Genomic DNA, 20,963 nt, shown 5'->3' on the forward strand with positions numbered 1-20,963 from the left:
GTCGCGTGCGCCCCGAGTGCGGAGGCAGGGGAGCGCTCGCGGCCTACAGTTGTTGAGGGCTCCTCCGGAGGTTTGGTGCCGATGAGGGCCCAGGAGGTCGGGGCTCCTGAGGTCCTAAAGGGGGGCGCCATGGATCTGGCGCGATCCCAAGCTCTGGAGGCGGAGGCCCCTGACGCCCGGGGCGATGACTTCGAGGTGTCTACCGACAGGGATGAGTCCACCAATGGATCCGGAGCCATAAACCAAGAGATCCCGCCGGGCGCCGCTGCCCCCGAGATCCCTTCCTCGGCTGCCCCGCCGAACGCTCCTCCTCCCGAGGATCGCCTGTTGGGGTCCGGTTGGCTGCAGATGAGTAAGTACCTTTGCTCTTGATTCCTTGCGCGCCACGTTTTCTCATGACTAGGGTCTTGCAGGGCTCCCACGAAGGCGAAACCCCAAGGAGCGGGTGCCCCCAAGGATTCCAGCTTGATGCCCGCACATAGCCCCCAGCGCCCCGGTCCTGCGCAGGGCATGGGGCCGACTCCACCTGTCGCGACACCGCGAGGGTGCCCCGGAACCGTGCTCCCTGCTCCGTCTCCCCATGACTCAAGCCGTGAGGCGGGGGATGTACCAGTGATCCTTCCTCTTGTCATTGCTGGAAGGGGTGCCCCTTGGGCAGCCTTCGTCTTCGGGTTGTGGGGCTACACCGGCCAGCCCCTGGACGACGGCTGGCGGGGCACCCAACGCCTCCCGGGAAGCCTCCGGGGCCGACGAAGGTCTTAGCGATGCGCTTGCGCTCGCTTGTGGGTGCAGTGCCGTGCGCTTTAGGCTGTTCAGTGAGGCGATGCGTGCGATGATCCATCTTGGCGGGCAGGTCGCCAATGTTGACACCAGGCTTGAGGCTGAAAACCACCGCGTGGAGCATGAGTAGCAGCAGCTGAAGGTCGCCATTAACCTCGGGAGACTTCAGCGTGATGAAGCCGATGCACATGCAGCAGCCTCACTCGCAACTTCTGGCGAGGCTTGCGCCCGTGCCATGCAAGAGGCCGAGGCAGCCAACCGCCATCGCGAGGCGGCCGAGGAGTGGGAGCGAGGACTTCTTCCTTAGAATGCGGCCCTTGAGCGCGAAGTCGAGGAGCACCGCGCCCTTCTGGTCTCTTTACCAGGCGAGGCGGCCTTTGCCGAGGCGGAGCTCCTGAGGCGCCACAAAGACTAGACGTTGGAGGCCTGGAGCACAACATGGTGTTGGAGAGGCTGGAGGTGAGGGAGTGCCAGGCTGCCGCGGCTGAGGACGCCATCGCCGCCCGAGAAGCCCAGTCCAGTTGGAGGTGGAGGAGAGGGTAGCAAAGGCGCGTGCTGAGTTGGCTGAGAGGCACCGCCTAGATCTGGATCTGCTCAAGGCCGAGCTTGAGGGCCGGACCTGTGCCCTGAAGGCTAAGCTGTAGCATGTGGAGCAGCGTGAGAGCGCTGCCCAAGGAGCCCTGACTTCCTCCGAATCTGCCTTGAATTCTGCCCGTGACAAGATATCCTCTCTCCAGAAGCAAGTTGAAGACACCGCTTCCCTCCTGAAGAAGGCTTCATGTGAAAAGAGTCGCCACCTGACATTGGAACGCGAGCACGGCTCCATGCTCCAAGGTCTGCGCGTCAGAGCCAACAATGCCTGGGGTGCCATTTGTGACGAGAGCGCTCCTCACCCGCACGAGAGCCACTACGCCAGCCATCTCAACTTCTTCACTGATATCGTGACCTGCCTGGAAAATCAGGCCGCGAAAGCTCGCCAGTTCATTGAGGAGAGGAGCCGGAGCCTCCTCGGGCATGCACTCGCATGTGTCTTTGCAACCTCCTGAACCACAATTGCCACTTCGATTTCAAAACCATGCTAGCCCCCATGCCTGCGGCCACCCAAGACAAGCTCGCCAAGTGGGTGGATGGCCATGTGGACGCCTTGGTGAAGGAACTGAATCCTGAGGATGACACAGCCGTGCTCGCGGCGAAGACGCTGGCGCGGGTGACGATGCCGAGGAGGATGGCAGCCGCGACGCAAGCAGCGTAGATGGGAGTGGTGAAGAAGCCGCGTCCAGCTAGGCCCGTGTTTATTTTCGCTTTGACCTGTATGAAAAAAACTTGAACGCATTCTTGTGAGAGCATTTTGAAAAGGGGTGCCCCTTATGATGTGTGAGATTGTGAAATGCCTTTGAAGTAGCGCCCGGAGCGGGGCCCCGCAGGGCTGCGGGCCACTGAGCGGGCTTCCGGCCGCTGGGCTTCCCCCGTGCTGCTCCCAATGTCCTTCGCGCTCCTATGGGGGATCTGTCATCCTGAGAGTCCTGGTGGCAGCTGCGTCCCGAGGCACCTACGATCCATGGTCAGCGTAAGCGTGCCCCTGCGGCGTTAGCTATACCCAGAGGTTGTCACTTTTGGAGATGTTGGCGGGGCTTGGTGGTGGATCGAAGGAGAGCTCGGCCTCGTGTATGTCTAGCACCCAGCATGGCATCGGGGATCGGCTGGGGCCCTCTCTTGGCGCATGCCTTGGGTCCATCGCGACGGGGACGTAGGCTTCCGGGCTGGCCGTACAAGAAATGCCGCCTGACTGCCACACGTTCCCGCCTTCTTCAGTCGCCCTCTGGTCCTACCGGCCAGGGGCCGATACTCCAGCGCGGCCCTTGGTGATGTCGCCTAGAGCAGCCCCGGGCCAAGTAGCACTTTCTGAGTGGCACAGGCTGCTCCGCGGGGCTGGTCGGCGCCGAGAGGCTCTCTAGGAGCCCTCGGAGGGGATGCGCGGTTGTGTCAGGGATGAGCACGCGCCCCCATCACCGCCTGTGAGATGGGAAGGGTGCAGAATGGCACCGCCCCCTGCACGCCGCATCCAGCAGCTCGGTGACCCATTCCAGCAGCCTGCTAGTAAGAGCTCTTGGGCCACGATGACCGCTGCCCACATGTTTGCCTGTTCCCTACACGTGTGTGGAGCGGTTGCTGCAGCGTAGTTCACAGAGCACATAGCAGCACGGCTTCGGTGCAGCGCCAGTGGAGAAGGTTGCTCCGTGCGTCCCCCACGGCCGGTCGCCCTCGGAGGAGTGCGGGCCGCGAGCAGAGCGGAGTGGAGGTCTTCCTCATTGGTGGGCGCTGCCGAGGAGGTCTAGATCCGACGCACCCCTACCTGGCATGCCAAATGTCTTATTACGGGTTCCGCAAACCCTTGAGAGGTTCGAACTCTGGGGTGCGTGCGGAGATCTCAACCTACCCAGCTTGCCTACTCACGATCCTCCTAAGCCTAGCGCGACAAGCTCAAAGAGACAAAGAGACACAACAGTTTATCCTGGTTCAGGCCACCTTGCTGTGTAATACCCTACTCCAGCGTTTTTGGTGGATTTCCTTGGAGGGCTGAGGATGAACTATTACAATGGATGAAGTGGCTTCAGGAGGTGAGGCGTTCTTGAGCTCAAGGGAGCTGGTGAGGTGTGAGCTAGCTCGGCTTGTCTGGCCTCTATGGTGGCGGCTAGTCCTATTTATAGTGGCCTTGGTCCTCTTCCCAAATGTTGGCAGGAAGGATCCCACAATGGCTGGATTTGAAAGGGGACAAGTAGTATAACTTATCCTGACAAAAGTAGTCTTCGCCTCCAAAAAGCCTCTTGTCATGACGCTGCGGTAGGCTCGTCGATGACCTCCATTCTGCCGTCCTAGCGGTCTTGGTCTTGTTGCACCAGAATGGAAACCCTTGGCTGATTTCTTGGGACTCCGCACCCGCAGCCTGCCTCCTTTGCACCGAAGAGGAAACCTGCGCTCTGCGCCCGCCTGGCCTTGGTCGTCATGGCTCACGTCAGCTGAGCCTCATGAGGTGAACCTTGCATAGAACTCTCCGCCCCTCGAGAGCCAGCCTGAGGAGGCCGATCCCCTCGGGGGCCTTGTCGTCGTCCACCTCGCGAGGCTTGGCCCCTCGCTAGGGTCTTGAGTTGTTGATGTTGAAGCCGGGCCATACCAAGCTGTCGATGGAGCCAAGTGGTGGGCCGCTGGCAGGCACGGCTGGATACCCCTATATCCAGGACGCCGACAGTGTAGTATTTAAGCAATCAATTGTTATCCATTTTCTTACTCTACTCCTGCCTACTAACTTCTAGTTACCAATACACTTTTCTATTGCCCCATTTTAACTAAATATTCCCTATACTCCCACTTCTATCAGAAAGCACCGCTGATGAGGAGTCTCCGGAGGTGGAGAACAAGGCTGCCAACAAGTGGAGGAGGGTCGAGAAAGAACCGCAAGCTACTCCAGCAGGCCTAGACTTCATCAGCAGCCTCCCCAATGATATGTTGATAGTCATCATCTCCCTCCTCGTAGTCAAATATGGGCATGGATAACCATCCTTTCCTGGTGGTGGCGCCCCTATGGCACTCCACCCCTCTCGACCTCATCGACACCCACGAGCTCTGCCATGGCTATCGCAAAAGCTTGGATGCGTTCTCCCAGATCCTCGGTAGTCACCATGGCCCAACCAGAGGCCTTAGCATGGGCAAGTTCAGTTCCAATGGCAAGGACCGAGCCAAGCTTGACGAGTGGTTTCGATCCCCCGCCCTAGATCAACTCGAGGAGCTCACTTTGGATGATGGGTATATGCGCTTGCTGCCAATGTTCGCGCTCCGCCTCGTGCCCACACTGCGCGTCGCCAAGTTCAGGAACTGCCATCCCCCCTTAATGATGCACCCGCTCTTGTTCTACCACGACTGAAGCACCTCAAGCTCGTCGCCATCTGCCTCCTCGACGGTGACATGGAGTGCCTGCTCCACGGGTGTACTGCACCTGAGTACCTTCGTCTTCTGGCGATCAATGGGTTGACTAGCTTCCACATCACCTCCATGACTCTCTGGACTACTTATGTGTGTTTTTGGTGCTGCAAGAAGATATCACAAAATGTGTACCATGGTATGGTCATGGAGGACACACCTTCACTTGAGAGATTACTTGTAGGTGATCAAGAAGGTCCAACAAGAATCAATGTCATTTCTGTGCCGAAATTGACAGTGGTGGGCTACTCATCTATTAAATACTACGAACTTGTTATTGGATCCACACCCGTTCAGGTACAACAACCGCCTTCAACATCTCCTTCTAGAAATTAACATTATTTCTAATTTTGAAGATGTATGTTCGTCTATCATCTAGAAAATGATTCCGACAAGCTTGACCCCGAAACTAAAATTGTGCACAATGAAGGTCTTGGCACTAGAATCTATCATCCCCAACCTGGAACAAGTTGCCAGCTTCCTAAGATGCTTTCTGTGCCTAGAGAAGCTATATATCGAGGTGATGTTCCTTTCCTGTTAAATGTTAACCACAAGGGAGTTCAATTTCTGACACCTTTTTCCAAGTTTACAAGGACAATGTACTACGATTTCTGAAGGATTTTTGGAGGATTTCAGTACATATATTCCCCCCATATTGGCTGCTTGATCCATATGGTTACAATCCATAAGCATTTCTCCTTTGGATTTATCTGTACTAGTTTTCTTAGGGAACTTTTCATCCACTCCAACCTCTTGTGAAGAAGGCTACATTTTTCTAGATTGTAATCAAATGTCCATGTTAATCATGTCGGATCGAAGATGGCACGTTAGTGCATTTTACAAATCCGGCAAACCAAATAGGCCTGTAGTAGTGTTCAAAACTACATGTAGGCACTAACATGTTTTCTTCCTTTGCAGATAAGATTAGGCCCGGTGGTGGATAATGTGATACAATATAACAATCACATTGAATGCCTAGATCTACATCTCTTAGAAATTACTTTGGACTCCTATCAAGGGACCTTACTGGAGATTATATTCGCTAGGTTCTTTGTTGTCAGAGCAAGGGTGCTGAAGGTAATGAGGTTTGGCCTACAGTTATTTCGCAAAAATGAATGGTTTGTTGATCAGCGCCAACGGCTGCGGCAGAATGGAATAGGTGTGACACTCCAAATTTTTTTGGGATTTTTGTTTTCAGAAAGAGCCTTGCTTGGTTTGAAAGAAGGTCATTTAAATCCTTCCTAAAAACCATCTTCTAAGTTTGCCCTCTCAAAAATCTTTTTCTTGGATTTAGTTTCTTTTGAAAAGAAAACCTTTTTATTTTGTGGTCTTTCATTTGATTTTGATCCACTCTGGTTTACCATGACTTCTATGGTAAAACTCCCCCAAAAACCCCTCCTCCCACTTTGGTACAACCCAAACATTCTGTCCAAACTAATAAAATCCATTCTTGGATTTTATTCCAATTTTTTCTCCTCCCAAAATAATTCTGTCTTTTCTTTTGAGCCTAGGTGATTTGCAAAGCAAGTACCCTAATGCTTTTGATTTTTGACCTCAACTCAACACCCCTGGATAGTCCTTTGTACCCACAACCCAGAACCATCTTGATCCACTCTTCTTCTTTTCAAATATTTCAAATTACACTCACTGCAAGTTTGGACCAGATTTGCCAAATTTGGTGAAATTCATATCTACACTTCTCCAAAAATTCCACCAAAATTCAGGCAACCTCTAGTTGCAATGAGAGACCACTCCACCAAAAATCAGCTCAAGGAAAAATCCCTAGATACCAGAATCATTCTGTCGAACACCTGGCATGCACTGTTTTGTTCATATTCGGTAAATTCAGAAAGTTCAGTGTCGTTTCTCCGACAGAACATCAGTCACATGCTCACTGTGCGTTTGGCTCGATGCTTGCAGCCTGGCCTGCTTGTCCGGAGCTCCACACGCATGCTTGGCGCCTTCCTGGCATCGGTGGCGCCCTGGCCCGCCTGCGCCGGCGTGCTTTGCGGCGGCAGAACCACCGTAACGGCCGACAGGAGCAAAACGGCGGCTCAACGCCGTTCGGCGCCGCCCAAACCTCCTGGTGGCTCCGCGTGGCCATCTCCTTGCCAGCGCACGCATGCAGCACCGTCGCCATGGCTTGGCCCGTGCAGAGCGCGCTCTCTGCTGTCGACGGGCCGTGCGGCCATTCCGTCGAGGGCAGGCCGTCAACCTCCCTCCCGTGCTGAGCTGGACCCTAAAATGGCACCACTACTCCACCTAGGCGATGCTCAAGCTCCTAAGCCGACCGTCCAGCCACAACGCCGCCGTAATCAACTCGCTGGACTTATCCGTTCACGGCAACCGACTCGGGCCGGCTATATATAGCCCCCCCGAGCCTGCTCTCGCCCCCGCACGACTCCTCCACCTCACTAGACCCCGCCTAGCCACTGGGAGAGCCTCGAGGGGTCCTTCTTCCCCGACTCCGGCCGCCCCGTTCCGCCTCGGCCTCCACCTCGATTCGCTCCGGTGAGGCCGTCTCCGACGCCCTAACTTCGTCAGCAACCCTCTCGAGCAACTAGGAGACTAACCCCCACTCCTATTTGATCCCCGCAGCTCCCTCCGGCGAGATCCACGACTGCCCGAACCGCCGTCCGCCGGAGCAAGGGCCGCCGTCGACACAGTGCTAGTAGGCGACCACCACCACCACCCACAGACGCGGAACGGTGCACTGATCTCGAAGGTAACCCCGATCACCTTGCCTCGCCGTGGATCGCCGCCGGCGACCACCGCACCTCTCGGGCGCCGTCGCGCTCTGTTTCTCCGTTTGAAATTTCTAACCCGACAGGTGGAGCCCGCCTGTCAGCCTCACAGCCGTTTCTTTTAAACGAAACGTTATCCTGGACTTTTCCATAGAGCCCCCTGGAAACTTTCTGTTTCATTACAGATGGGTCCTTGGACCAAAACTCTTATAACTTTTAAACAAAAATGATTTTTGATTGATTCCTTTTCTGTCATCTTTGTTTTTCTGTCTAGTTTTTTGTAATGTTTATTTGAAAAATATTTGGAACACTTTTCTGTACACTCACGGTATTTACGTTGCGTACGTATTTTTCTTATACCGTAGATACCGGAGGAGGTGACATAGCTGCAAACTTCACGCAGTTAAACTCCGACTACTCCCAACCAAGCAAGCATGTTTGAACTCTTGATATGATGAGTGTGGTTGCATGTTTGCATTTTAGTATAGTCACGGCATGTTTATGAACATCAGTTTGAATGTTATATTTCATGCACCTAAGCGGAAAGTAAGTTTCGGAAAGCATTATGTTGTTGGATACATATTTGCATAGCCATGTGTTGGCATGAGGATGGGTAAGATGTCAATGTTGTGACATGCCAGTCTTATGCCAGATTATTTGACTTCCGTGTCATCGTGAAACAAATCACCTTTCCATTCATTCCTTCCTTTACTATCACATGTTTTCCGAAAGGAATATGGCATAGTAAGTTGCAAATTGTTTTCCTGGTACACACCAAATGGAGAGGCCGGGATGAGGGTTCCATGGCCCTGGATTAAAGCCCGTCATCCGGTCAGGGGGCATTGGTGTTTCCGGTTGGGACCGAGAGGGGGGCACCCCTTAGAGCGCGCGTATAGAAATTTGATCCCATGCTATTCGAGGTTCTGGCCTCCCCGTCTCAAAGTTTTTCTTGGACGTTGTCCAGGGTGATTCCTGGCATCGTGAGGTGAAATGGGTGTGTACTAGTTGAATGTGTTTCTACTGAAATATCGTAAACGGAACTAGTCCTTCATGACTACGGAAATCCGTTGGCTGTGGTCAGTTCATCCAACTCTGCAGAGTCTAAAATCTTTCAATTATCTTGTACTTTGTTCAAGTACTATATTCAACTTATCTTGTCAGGTATCAGCCTCAGTGACAAAAACTCCGGTGGGATTTATGTGTGATAAATCCGGTTAAAAGATTATTCTTGTGGATGGACTAATCTTGTTATTTACATTTATTGCAAGCCCTGTCTGCGATGTCGCTCAGATGTCCGACGGTGGCATACCTGTTATTTACTTTTGTTACAAGCCCTGTCTGTGATGTCGCTCAGACGTCCGACGGTGGCACACCTGTTATTTACTTTTGTTACAAGCCCTGTCTGCGATGTCGCTCAGACGTCCAACGGTGGCATACCGGTTATTTACTTTTGTTATAGGCCCTGTCTGTGATGTCGCTCAGACGTCCGACGGTGGCATATCTGTTATTTACATTTGTTGCAAGCCCTGTCTGCGATGTCGCTCAGACGTCCGACTGTGGCATTTCTTTTAAAGCCCTTTATGTGATGTTGCTTAGACGTCCGACTATGGCATTTCTTTTAAAGCCCTGTCTGCGATGTCGCTCAGACGCCCGACTGCGGCATGCATTTTATTTATTTACCTTTCGAGGCGTCGCTTCAGACACCCGATCGGTTTTCAGTTATTTATTCTATTTATCAAGTCCTGCAATATTATCGTTGTTATATGAGCATCATCCTTTATTCATGACACATTCATGCATTCATTGATTATATCTTTTGTTCGAACTGTCTTGCGAGTACTTTCAAAGTACTCACCTGGCTTGTTGATTTGGCAAGATGTTGATGAAGGCGATCTCATGGATGAAGAGTTTGATAGCGAGTCCGACGCCTAGAGGAGTCCCAGTCAGTCCCGTGCGATCCTATTTTGGTCATTGTATTATCCGCTTCCGCAAACCCCGAATAAATTCACCGAGCCTTCCCCGACGCTCGATGAGTTGCCACTTAGGAGTCAAGTTATCCACCACTTTTCCTCGAACTAGTAGCATGCCACCACACCCCTGGGTCATAACCACCCATATGTAAGATATTGGCGAGTTTGTAATAAATTGTTGAGCAGCCTCAGCTCAACCCTGTAATATATTTGATGCTACTAGTTCTCTGTTTATCAAGCATTTGTCTACCAGAAAGGATGACTTTTCCTATACTGGGATTTAAAGATCGATTTTCTCAATATTTATTTACTGAAAAAGTCGGTCGTGACAGACTTGGTAACCAGAGCCAGGCTGACTGTAGGAAGCCACTAGGTGCGATCGCTAATTTAATTATTAGCATGACAGTGTTTATTCTTGTTTTTACAAAATGTAGTCATCTTTCTGACAGTCAGCATAAAAATTTATGATCTGATCACTCAGAATTTTTGCCTACTTTTGTAGATGGCCGGCATCGACTGCGAGTCTCAAATGTTCGCCAACGTGCCAGAGGGGTTCGTCAAACTCCTCTCCTTCATCGTTCAGGTCGCGATGGGGCCATCCGTGCGCCCAGTCTTCACGCTTTATCAACACAAGATCAACGATAGTCTGACCATGCACCAATCCGCGGTGCAATTCAGGGGAGGGCGTGTTGAGATGCGCCGCTTCCGTTTCTTGGGGAGAGCCATGCCTACAGAGAGGCATGCTATGCAGATGGCAGCCCGCGAGGCGATAGCTCGTCTTCGGGATGTCCTCCCTGCAGTGAAGACCCGTCGCTATCGCTACCTTCCATGCCATGTGCCTTACACCTGTCACTACTCATTCTCTTGCCCCAGAGGAGATCAAGACGAGGCCTTTGAGATGCTTGCCGAGTACCTCTGAGCCCTGGAGGCAGACTTTGACAGCATGGTGGACGACCTCGTAGCTGCCCGCATGGACTCAATTCATGGTTGTGCTGCTAACAGGAGGGAACTCCTACACACCGCTCCACCGCTGACCTTTATCTCGTCCTCAGCTTCTCATTCGCCTACCATTCTTGCTACTGCACGTCGTCTGCCTACCACTAAGGAATTCAACCAGGCTATTGCACCCACTCCCGTTCGCGCTGCACCACTTTTTGCACCCACTCCCATACGTGCTACTCCACCTATTCCGCCCACTCTTATTCAGGGTACTCCGCCTACGGCACCTGCTCCATCAGCTCAGTGCAGCGTTCCTCGTCTCGAACCTATTAGCAAGGAGGAAGTTGATTCCCCAACGTCACTGCGTCTCACCCTCGGCAGGCCAAGGCAGATCCTCACCATCTCCGACTGAGTACGCGTAGACGCCATGCGATGTATCGACTTGTGTAATATATTTATATGTACATAGGTTGTGAGAAGTAGCCTGTTTGCGCATCATGTAGGATCTGGAGGAGTGCACTAGTTTAAATAACATGTCAGGATTATGTACGCATATCCTGAGTGATGTAATGTATAATTATGCCCGCGTGTAAGATATGTAATAGTCCTTCTCCGCGCGCAATCGTGTGTTTCCAAAAATATCCTGGAGTTTAAAAATGTTCTTTGTGTGTGATTTTATTGACTTTTGCGACTCTCTTTCTTATCTTACGAGTTCACAAAATATATCCCCAGAGTGAAAGATGTCTCGTCCTTGGACGCGCTCCATGCCAACTCAGCCAGAAGAAAATTATGGCACACCGCAGAACCACAATTTCACTCAGGGTCAGACAAGTCAACAGGACAGTGAAACAGCTTTTACACAAGTTTGTCGTTTGTATGAACAGAGTCAGCAGCAACACCAGGAAATGATGAACCAATTCATCAATATGGGAAGTAACCGTGGTCAGTATCAACCGCAATCCAAATTATCTGAGTTACAAAAGACGCGTCCTCCAACATTTTCTCATACTGACAAGCCTCTTGAGGCCGATGACTGGCTTCGAGACATGGAGAGAAAATTAATTATCGCACAGTGTTCAGACCGTGAAAAAGTATTGTATGCACCACATTATCTCACAGGAGCAGCTGCATCGTGGTGGGAAAACTTCCTGCACATGCACCCCAACGAAAATGAAATCACCTGGGAAAATTTCAAAGAAGGTTTTCGTGGGGCACATATTCCTAAGAGCGTCATGAAAATCAAGAAGAAAGAATTTGATGAACTCAAGCAAAGGGCCATGACAGTGTCAGAATACAACAGCCAATTCACTCTGCTGTCTCGCTACGCCAATGAAGAACGCATGACCGAGAGCAAGAAGATGGAAAAATTCTTGGAAGGCCTGGCACCCGCCCTTAAGTGCCAGCTAGTTGTGCATACCTTTCCAGATTTTAAAACACTGGTGGATAAGGCCATTACTCTGGAAAATGAGCGACGTAGCCTGGAAGATTTCCGCAAACGCAAAAGGGACCAGACTACTTTTGCTCGCAACCCCAGAAACAAGACGGAAATTCAGAAGGGTAGAACACACAAAACCCCGACGGAAAATTCACGTCCAATCAAGAATTTCCATGCAAGAGACAAAGAGTTCACCTATCGCCCAGGCGTTACCTGTTATGCTTGTGGAGAAGAAGGGCACTATGCCAAGCAGTGCCCCAAGCCAAGGAGCTCAACCCCGAAGCTCAATAATGGTGGCAATAATTCAGCACCAAAGCGAAGCAATTTCAACCCCAACAACAACCACCGGAAAGGTCACTTGAACCACGTGACCCGAGAGGAAGCACAGAACGCCCCAGATATCGTACTCGGTACGTACCCCGTCAACACAATACCTGCCATGGTTTTGTTTGATTCTGGAGCTTCTCACTCATTCGTTTCGAAAAGTTTTGCTTTGCAAAATAATTTTTCGATGCTTCCCTTGGAAAAATCAATGATCATCAAGTCCCCTGGAATTAAGCAAGTGACCCAGAGTTACTGTCAAGGTGTGGTTATTGAATTTGAAGGATTGAAGTTTTACGCCAACCTTATTGTACTGGAAAGCAAAGGACTGGATGTCATCCTAGGAATGGATTGGTTAACCACCAACAAAGGTTTTATTGACTGCTTCAACCGTACCGTGATTCTCACACACCATCATGGGAAGAAAATAAAAGTTTCAGCCAAAGAGAGACAAATACCTCGGCAACCTAGATTAAACAAGGTGGACGTTTCTGAGCTGAACAAGGTTCCAGTAGTATGTGAATTCCCAGACGTATTTCCAGAAGAACTACCAGGCATGCCACCGGACCGAGAGATAGAATTCAGCATTGAGCTAGCACCCGGAACCGCTCCTATTTACAAGAAACCTTACAGAATGGCACCATCCGAATTGGTAGAGTTGAAGAAGCAAATAAAAGAATTGTTGGAGAAAGGATACATACGAGCCAGCTCCTCACCTTGGGGTTCTCCAATTTTATTTGCCAAGAAGAAGGATGGAACAATGAGGTTGTGTATTGATTATCGAGCTCTCAACATGGTCACAATCAAGAACAAATACCCAATGCCCCGAATAAATGATTTATTCGATCAGCTCGCACAGGCCAAAGTCTTCTCAAAAATTGACTTGAGATCAGGATACCACCAATTAAAAGTACGAACAGAAGATATTCCCAAGACCGCCTTCACCTCCAGATATGGGCTGTATGAGTTCACAGTGATGCCATTCGGGCTAACCAACGCCCCCGCATATTTTGTTCACCTCATGAACAAAGTATTTATGAAGTATATGGACAAGTTTGTTGTGGTATTCATCGATGATATTCTGATATATTCCAAAACACCAGAAGAGCACGCCGAACATCTCAGGATTGTACTCGGAGAACTCAGGAAACATCAACTGTACGCCAAATTCAGCAAATGTGAATTTTGGCTAAGGCAGGTGGGTTTTCTGGGCCACGTGCTAACCCAAGAAGGTATTGCAGTAGACCCGGAAAAAGTCAAGGCCGTACTTGGCTGGAAACCACCAGCTAACGTAACGGACGTACGGAGTTTCTTGGGAATGGCAGGCTATTATCGGAGATTTATTGAAGGATTCTCCACTATAGCAAAGCCCATGACACAATTGCTCAAGAAAGGCAAGAAGTTTGAATGGACAGAAGCATGTGAGAAAAGCTTCCAAGAGCTAAAAAGCAAATTAACAACGGCACCAGTACTAATTGTGCCAGATATACACAAGAATTTTGAGGTATATTGTGACGCATCCCGGAAAGGCCTCGGATGCGTATTGATGCAAGAAGGCAAGGTAGTTGCGTATGTCTCTAGACAACTACGCAAGCATGAGGAGAATTATCCCACTCATGACTTGGAATTAGCAGCGGTCATCCATGCACTCAAGGAATGGAGACACTTCCTACTTGGGAATCGTTGTGAGATATACACAGACCATAAGAGTCTTAAGTATATTTTCACACAGCCAGAGTTAAATTTACGGCAACGACGCTGGTTAGAGTTGGTGAAGGATTATGATGTTGGAATCCACTATCATCCCGGAAAAGCAAATGTTGTGGCAGATGCACTTAGTCGAAATCCCAGCACGGACGACGACAGTATACCAAAGTTGAGGCCAGAATTTCAGCAGGAATTTGCCCGACTCAATCTAATAATGGTTACCGAAGGCAGTGTGTCGAATATAGAAATACAGCCTACCCTGATGGAAAGGATCAAGGAAGCCCAGCACGGACACCCCAGCATTGAGGGCATAAAAAGAAAAGTGAGTTTGGGAAGAGCCTCAGAATTCAACGTAGATGAGCAAGGAATATTGTGGTACGGAGAGAGGCTATGCGTACCAAATGTCAAGGACCTCAAACAGCAGATATTGACTGAAAGTCACACAGCTCCGTATTCAATCCATCCTGGAGGGACAAAAATGTACAAAGACCTTCAGGAAAATTTTTGGTGGCACGGTATGAAGAGAGATATAGCCACGTTCATTGCATGCTGTGACTCTTGTCAACGTATCAAGGCCGAGCACCAGAAACCAGCCGGACTGTTACAGCCAAATAAGATACCCGAGTGGAAATGGGACGAGATTGGAATGGACTTTATCGTTGGACTGCCACGGTCACGACACGGAAACGATGCCATATGGGTCATAACCGACAGATTAACCAAGGTGGCACATTTTATTCCGGTAAAGACAACTTACACCACTCAGAGACTGGCCAGACTTTATCTTGCCCGTATCGTCTGCCTGCATGGAGTCCCTAAGACTATCATCTCCGATAGAGGCACACAGTTCGTCTCTATATTTTGGGATCACCTACAACAGGCACTGGGAACCCAACTAGCCTTCAGTACCGCATACCATCCCCAGACTGATGGGCAGACGGAACGCGTAAACCAAATCCTAGAAGACATGCTAAGAGCCTGTGTCCTCACCTACGGGAACAGTTGGGAAGAAAGTTTGCCATATGCAGAGTTCGCATACAACAACAGCTATCAAGCCAGCTTGCAAATGGCACCCTTTGAAGCTCTATATGGGAGAAGATGTCGTACCCCGCTAAATTGGTCAGAGACCGGAGACAGCCATATCTTTGGCCCAGATATGCTCAAGGAGGCCGAGGAGAAAGTTAAGACAATTAGAGAACGACTCAAAACAGCTCAAAGTCGGCAAAAGAGTTATTACGACCGAAAGCATCGGGAAATCAGTTTTGAACCCGGAGAATTGGTATACCTGAGAGTTTCTCCTATGAAGGGTCTGCAACGATTCAAGATTAAGGGGAAACTAGCACCAAGATTCATCGGACCATTTCATATAGTGGCCCGAAGAGGCACGGTAGCCTACCAGCTAGACCTACCCAGAGACTTATCCAGTATCCACAACGTGTTTCACATCTCGCAGTTGAGAAAATACGTGAGCAACCCAGAGAAGCAAGTTTCACATGAGAATATTGACGTGCAACCGGACCTCACTTACCGGGAGCACCCAATAAAAATATTAGAAGAGTCTAAGAGGAGGACCCGATAGAAAACCATTATGTTTTTCAGAGTTCAATGGAGTAATCACACCAAGAATGAAGCAACTTGGGAGAGCAAGGATTTTCTTCGGACAGAGCACCCACACCTGTTTAAGGATCAGCTGAAATCTCGGGGACGAGATTTTTCCTAAGGGGATAGGTGCTGTGACACTCCAAAATTTTTGTGATTTTTGTTTTCAGAAAGAGCCTTGCTTGGTTTGAAAGAAGGTCATTTAAACCCTTCCTAAAAACCATCTTCTAAGTTTGCCCTCTCAAAAATCTTTTTTCTTGAATTTAGTTTCTTTTGAAAAGAAAACCTTTTTATTTTGTGGTCTTTCATTTGATTTTGATCCACTCTGGTTTACCATGACTCCTATGGTAAAACTCCCCCAAAAACCCCTCCTCCCACTTTGGTACAACCCAAACATTTTGTCCAAACTAATAAAATCCATTTTTGGATTTTATTCCAATTATTTCTCCTCCCAAAATAATTCTGTCTTTTCTTTTGAGCCTAGGTGATTTGCAAAGCAAGTACCCTAATGCTTTTGATTTTTGACCTCAACTCAACACCCCTGGATAGTCCTTTGTACCCACAACCCAGAACCATCTTGATCCACTCTTCTTCTTTTCAAATATTTCAAATTACACTCACTGCAAGTTTGGAACAGATTTGCCAAATTTGGTGAAATTCATATCTACACTTCTCCAAAAATTCCACCAAAATTCAGGAAACCTCTAGTTGCAATGAGAGACCACTCCACCAAAAATCAGCTCAAGGAAAAATCCCTAGATACCAGAATCATTCTGTCGAACACCTGGCATGCACTGTTTTGTTCATATTCAGTAAATTCAGAAAGTTCAGTGTCGTTTCTCCGACAGAACTTCAGTCACATGCTCACTGTGCGTTTGGCTCGATGCTTGCAGCTTGGCCTGCTTGTCCGGAGCTCCACACGCGCGCTTGGTGCCTTCCTGGCGTCGGTGGCGCCCTAGCCCGCCTGTGCCGGTGTGCTTTGCAGCGGCAGAACCACCGTAACGGCCGACAGGAAGTAAAACGGCGGCTCAATGCCGTTCGGCACCGCCCAAACCTCCTGGTGGCTTCGCGTGACCATCTCCTTGCCAGCGCACGCATGCAACACCGTCGCTGTGGCTTGGCACGCGCAGAGCGCGCTCTCTGCCGTCGACGGGCCGTGCGGGCGTTCCGTCGAGGGCAGGCCGTAAACCTCCCTCCCGTGCTGAGCTGGACCCTAAAATGGCACCACTACTCCACCTAGGCGATGCTCAAGCTCCTAAGCTGACCGTCCAGCCACAGCGCCGCCGTAATCAACTCGCCGGACATCCGTTCACGGCAACCGACTCGGGCGGGCTATATATAGCCCCCCGAGCCTGCTCTCGCCCCCGCACGACTCCACCACCTCACTACCCCGCCTAGCCACTAGGAGAGCCTCGAGGGGCCCTTCTTTCCTGACTCCGACCGCCCCGTTCCGCCTCAGCCTCCACCTCGATTCGCTCCGGTGAGGCCGTCTCCGACGCCCTAACTTCGTCAGCAACCCTCTCGAGCAACTAGGAGACTAACCTCCACTCCTATTTGATCCCCGCAGCTCCCTCCGGTGAGATCCACGACTGCCCGAACCGCCGTCCGCCGGAGCAAGGGCCACCATCAACACAGTGCTCGCCGGCGACCACCACCACCACCCACAGACGCGGAACGGTGCACTGATCTCGAAGGTAAACCCCGATCACCTTGCCTCGCTGTGGATCGCCGCCGGCGACCACCGCACCTCTCGGGCGCCGTCGCGCTCTGTTTCTCCGTTTGAAATTTCAAACCCGACAGGTGGAGCCCGCCTGTCAACCTCACAGCCGTTTCTTTAAACGAAACGTTATCCTGGACTTTTCCACAGAGCCCCCTGGAAACTTTCTGTTTCATTACAGATGGCTCCTTGGACCAAAACTCTTATAACTTTTAAACAAAAAATGATTTTTGATTGATTCCTTTTCTGTCGTCTTTGTTTTTCTGTCTAGTTTTTTTTCATGTTTATTTGAAAAATATTTGGAACACTTTTCTATACACTCACGGTATTTACGTTGCGTACGTATTTTTCTTATACCGTAGATACCAGAGGAGGTGACGGAGCTGCAAACGTCACACAGTTAAACTCCGACTACTCCGAACCAGGCAAGCATGTTTGAACTCTTGATATGATGAGTGTGGTTGCATGTTTGCATTTTACTATAGTCTTGGCATGTTTATGAACATCAGTTTGAATGTTATATTTCATGCACCTAAGCGGAAAGTAAGTTTCGGAAAGCATTATGTTGTTGGGTACATATTTGCATAGCCATGTGTTGGCATGAGGATGGGTAAGATGGCAATGTTGTGACATGCTAGTCTTATGCCAGATTATTTGACTTCCGTGTCATCGTGAAACAAATCACCTTTCCATTCATTCCTTCCTTTACTGTCACATGTTTTTCAAAAGGAATATGGCATAGTAAGTTGCAAATCGTTTTCCTGGTACACACCAAATGGAGAGGCCGGGATGAGGGTTCCATGGCCCTGGATTAAAGCCCGTCATCCGGTCAGGGGGCATGGGTGTTTCCGGTTGGGACCGAGAGGGGGGCACCCCTTAGAGCGCGCGTATAGAAATTTGATCCCATGCTATTCGAGGTTGTGGCCTCCCCGTCTCAAAGTTTTTCTTGGACATTGTCCAGGGTGATTCCTGGCATCATGAGGTGAAATGGGTGTGTACTAGTTAAATGTGTTTCTACTAGTTAAATGTGTTTCTACTGAAATACCGTAAACAGAACTAGTCCTTCGTGACTACGGAAATCCGTTGGCTGTGGTCAGTTCATCCAACTCTGCAGAGTCTCAAATCTTTCAATTATCTTGTACTTTGTTCAAGTACTATATTCAACTTATCTTGTCAGGTATCAGCCTCAGTGACAAAAACTCCAGTGGTATTTATGTGTGATAAATCCGGTTAAAAGATTATTCTTGTGGATGGACTAATCTTGTTATTTACATTTAACGCAAGCCCTGTCTGCGATGTCGCTCAGACATCCGATGGTGGCATACCTGTTATTTACTTTTGTTACAAGTCCTGTCTGCGATGTCGCTCAGACGCCAACGGTGGCATACCTGTTGTTTACTTTTGTTACAAGCCCTGTCTGCGATGTCGCTCAGACGTCCGACGGTGGCATACCGGTTATTTACTTTTGTTATAGGCCCTGTCTGTGATGTCGCTCAGACGTCCGACGGTGGCATATCTGTTATTTACATTTGTTGCAAGCCCTGTCTGCGATGTCGCTCAGACGTCCGACTGTGGCATTACTTTTAAAGCCCTTTATGTGATGTCGCTTAGACGTCCGACTGTGGCATTTCTTTTAAAGCCCTGTCTGTGATGTCATTCAGACGTCCGACTGCGGCATTTCTTTCAAGCCCTTTATGTGGTGTCGCTCAGACGCCCAACTGTGGCATGCATTTTATTTATTTACCTTTCGAGGCATCGCTCCAGACACCCGATTGGTTTTCAGTTATTTATTCTATTTATCAAGTCCTGCAATATTATCGTTGTTATATGAGCATCATCCTTTATTCATGACGCATTCATGCATTCATTGATTATATCGTTGTTCGAACTGTCTTGCGAGTACTTTCAAAGTACTCACCTGGCTTGTTGATTTGGCCAGATGTTGATGAAGGCGATCTCATGGATGAAGAGTTTGATGGCGAGCCCGACGCCTAGAGGAGTCCCAGTCAGTCCCGTGCGATCCTGTTTTGTTCATTGTATTATCCGCTTTTGCAAACCCTGAATAAATTCACCGAGCCTTCCCCGACGCTCGATGAGTTGCCAGTTAGGAATCAAGTTATCCACCACTTTTTCCCCGAACTAGTAGCATGCCACCACACCCCTGGGTCATAACCACCCATATGTAAGATATTGGCGAGTTTGTAATAAATTGTTGAGCAGCCTCAGCTCAACCCTGTAATATATTTGATGCTACTGGTTCTCTGTTTATCAAGCATTTGTCTACCAGAAATGATGACTTTTCCTATACTGGGATTTAAAGATCGATTTTCTCAATATTTATTTATTGAAAAAGTCGGTTGTGACAATAGGCTCCGAAAAAGCTGAATTTCATTTTGGAACTTCAGATGACAAAGTAATCGGAAGTCATCGTGTCAAACCCATACATGACTTCTCAATGGCTGACCCCTTTGCAAAAATTATGAGGTTTTAAAACCAGCCTTACAAGTGGTAATATTAGTTTGAACCTCTCTTATATCCATGTTCAGCAGATCAGCGCAGGCGTTTGCAGCTGATGAGATGAATTTCATTTCTAATATCAGTTTAAACCTTGTCATCTTCGAATTTGAGCCATATAGCTTTGGAATTTGAACCTTGTAATATTTCGAGATTTTGTGGTACAATCATTGAAATGGCATCATATGAGACTCGTATATTGGTAGCACTATTTTGACCCTAATATGCAATGGACTTAGATTTTATTAACCATTCTCGAATGTGTTTACCTTGTCGATCTCACAGCACACGTTCTATATAGCTAACTCGACTGCAATCTTTGACATTATTGCACAGTTGGTTTCTTCAATCGTGTGCCCTGTAGAGCGCAGAATTAATTATCGCACTCGAGTGTCCATCATCACCCTTCTCCGTAACTTTGACCTCATCACCCACAGGTAAACTTATGACCGAAACCATTCCACACACTTTGTTTTTACAAAGCTTTTTCCCTATAAACACCCATGATTTGCCCCTCTTCTAGCCGACGCGTGGCCAAAATAGCCGGGTAGGAAGCTTGCGATGTAAACTGCGCGGTTGCGCAGGAACAGGCTCACCAATGATACATTTGGCACCTCTTCGAGCCCACGCGTGGTCAAACAAAATGCGTGCGGGGTTCTCAAGCATGCACTAGAATCCTCCGCTATGAACGCGGTGACAAGACGTGACGATTACAGGCAGACCGACCCCCATTTATTCCATCGGCCATTTAACCCTTGTGTCTCTTCAACCTTTCGATCACGCTCCAATATTGCAAGAAGCACACCCACCACGACAAATTCTTAGGGAGTATCTTGCGCGGCTCCAATGGCACTCCGAGCCACTGCTGACGATGAGCAGCAGTTCACCATGCATGCCATGGTGGACACCCACAGAAGGTTCACGGAGCTCTCGGTGGTTTACATAACAAACCTGTCTGGGTGGAGCACTCCATCCACATCATGGAGCTATTGCTTGCTAAGATGAAGTACAAGGTGGTCGGGTTTGACCTCGAGTACACCTGGGCTCGTGCCGGGTCTCGTCCCAAGGTCACCGTCGCCCAAATGTCCGTGCACAATCATGTCCTCGTCTACCACTATTGCCTGGCCACAAGGCCTGGCGAGCATTTCACCAGGTTTGTCAACAGCCCCCACTACATGTTTGCTACATTGGACATCACCAGCGATGTAAAGGTGCTCAAGAATTTGGGCATCGCCTGCCAGAATCTTGTCGACATCCAGGGC

Source organism: Triticum aestivum, chromosome 6B (genome assembly GCF_018294505.1).
Source record: "Triticum aestivum cultivar Chinese Spring chromosome 6B, IWGSC CS RefSeq v2.1, whole genome shotgun sequence".
Taxonomy (NCBI): Eukaryota; Viridiplantae; Streptophyta; class Magnoliopsida; order Poales; family Poaceae; genus Triticum; species Triticum aestivum.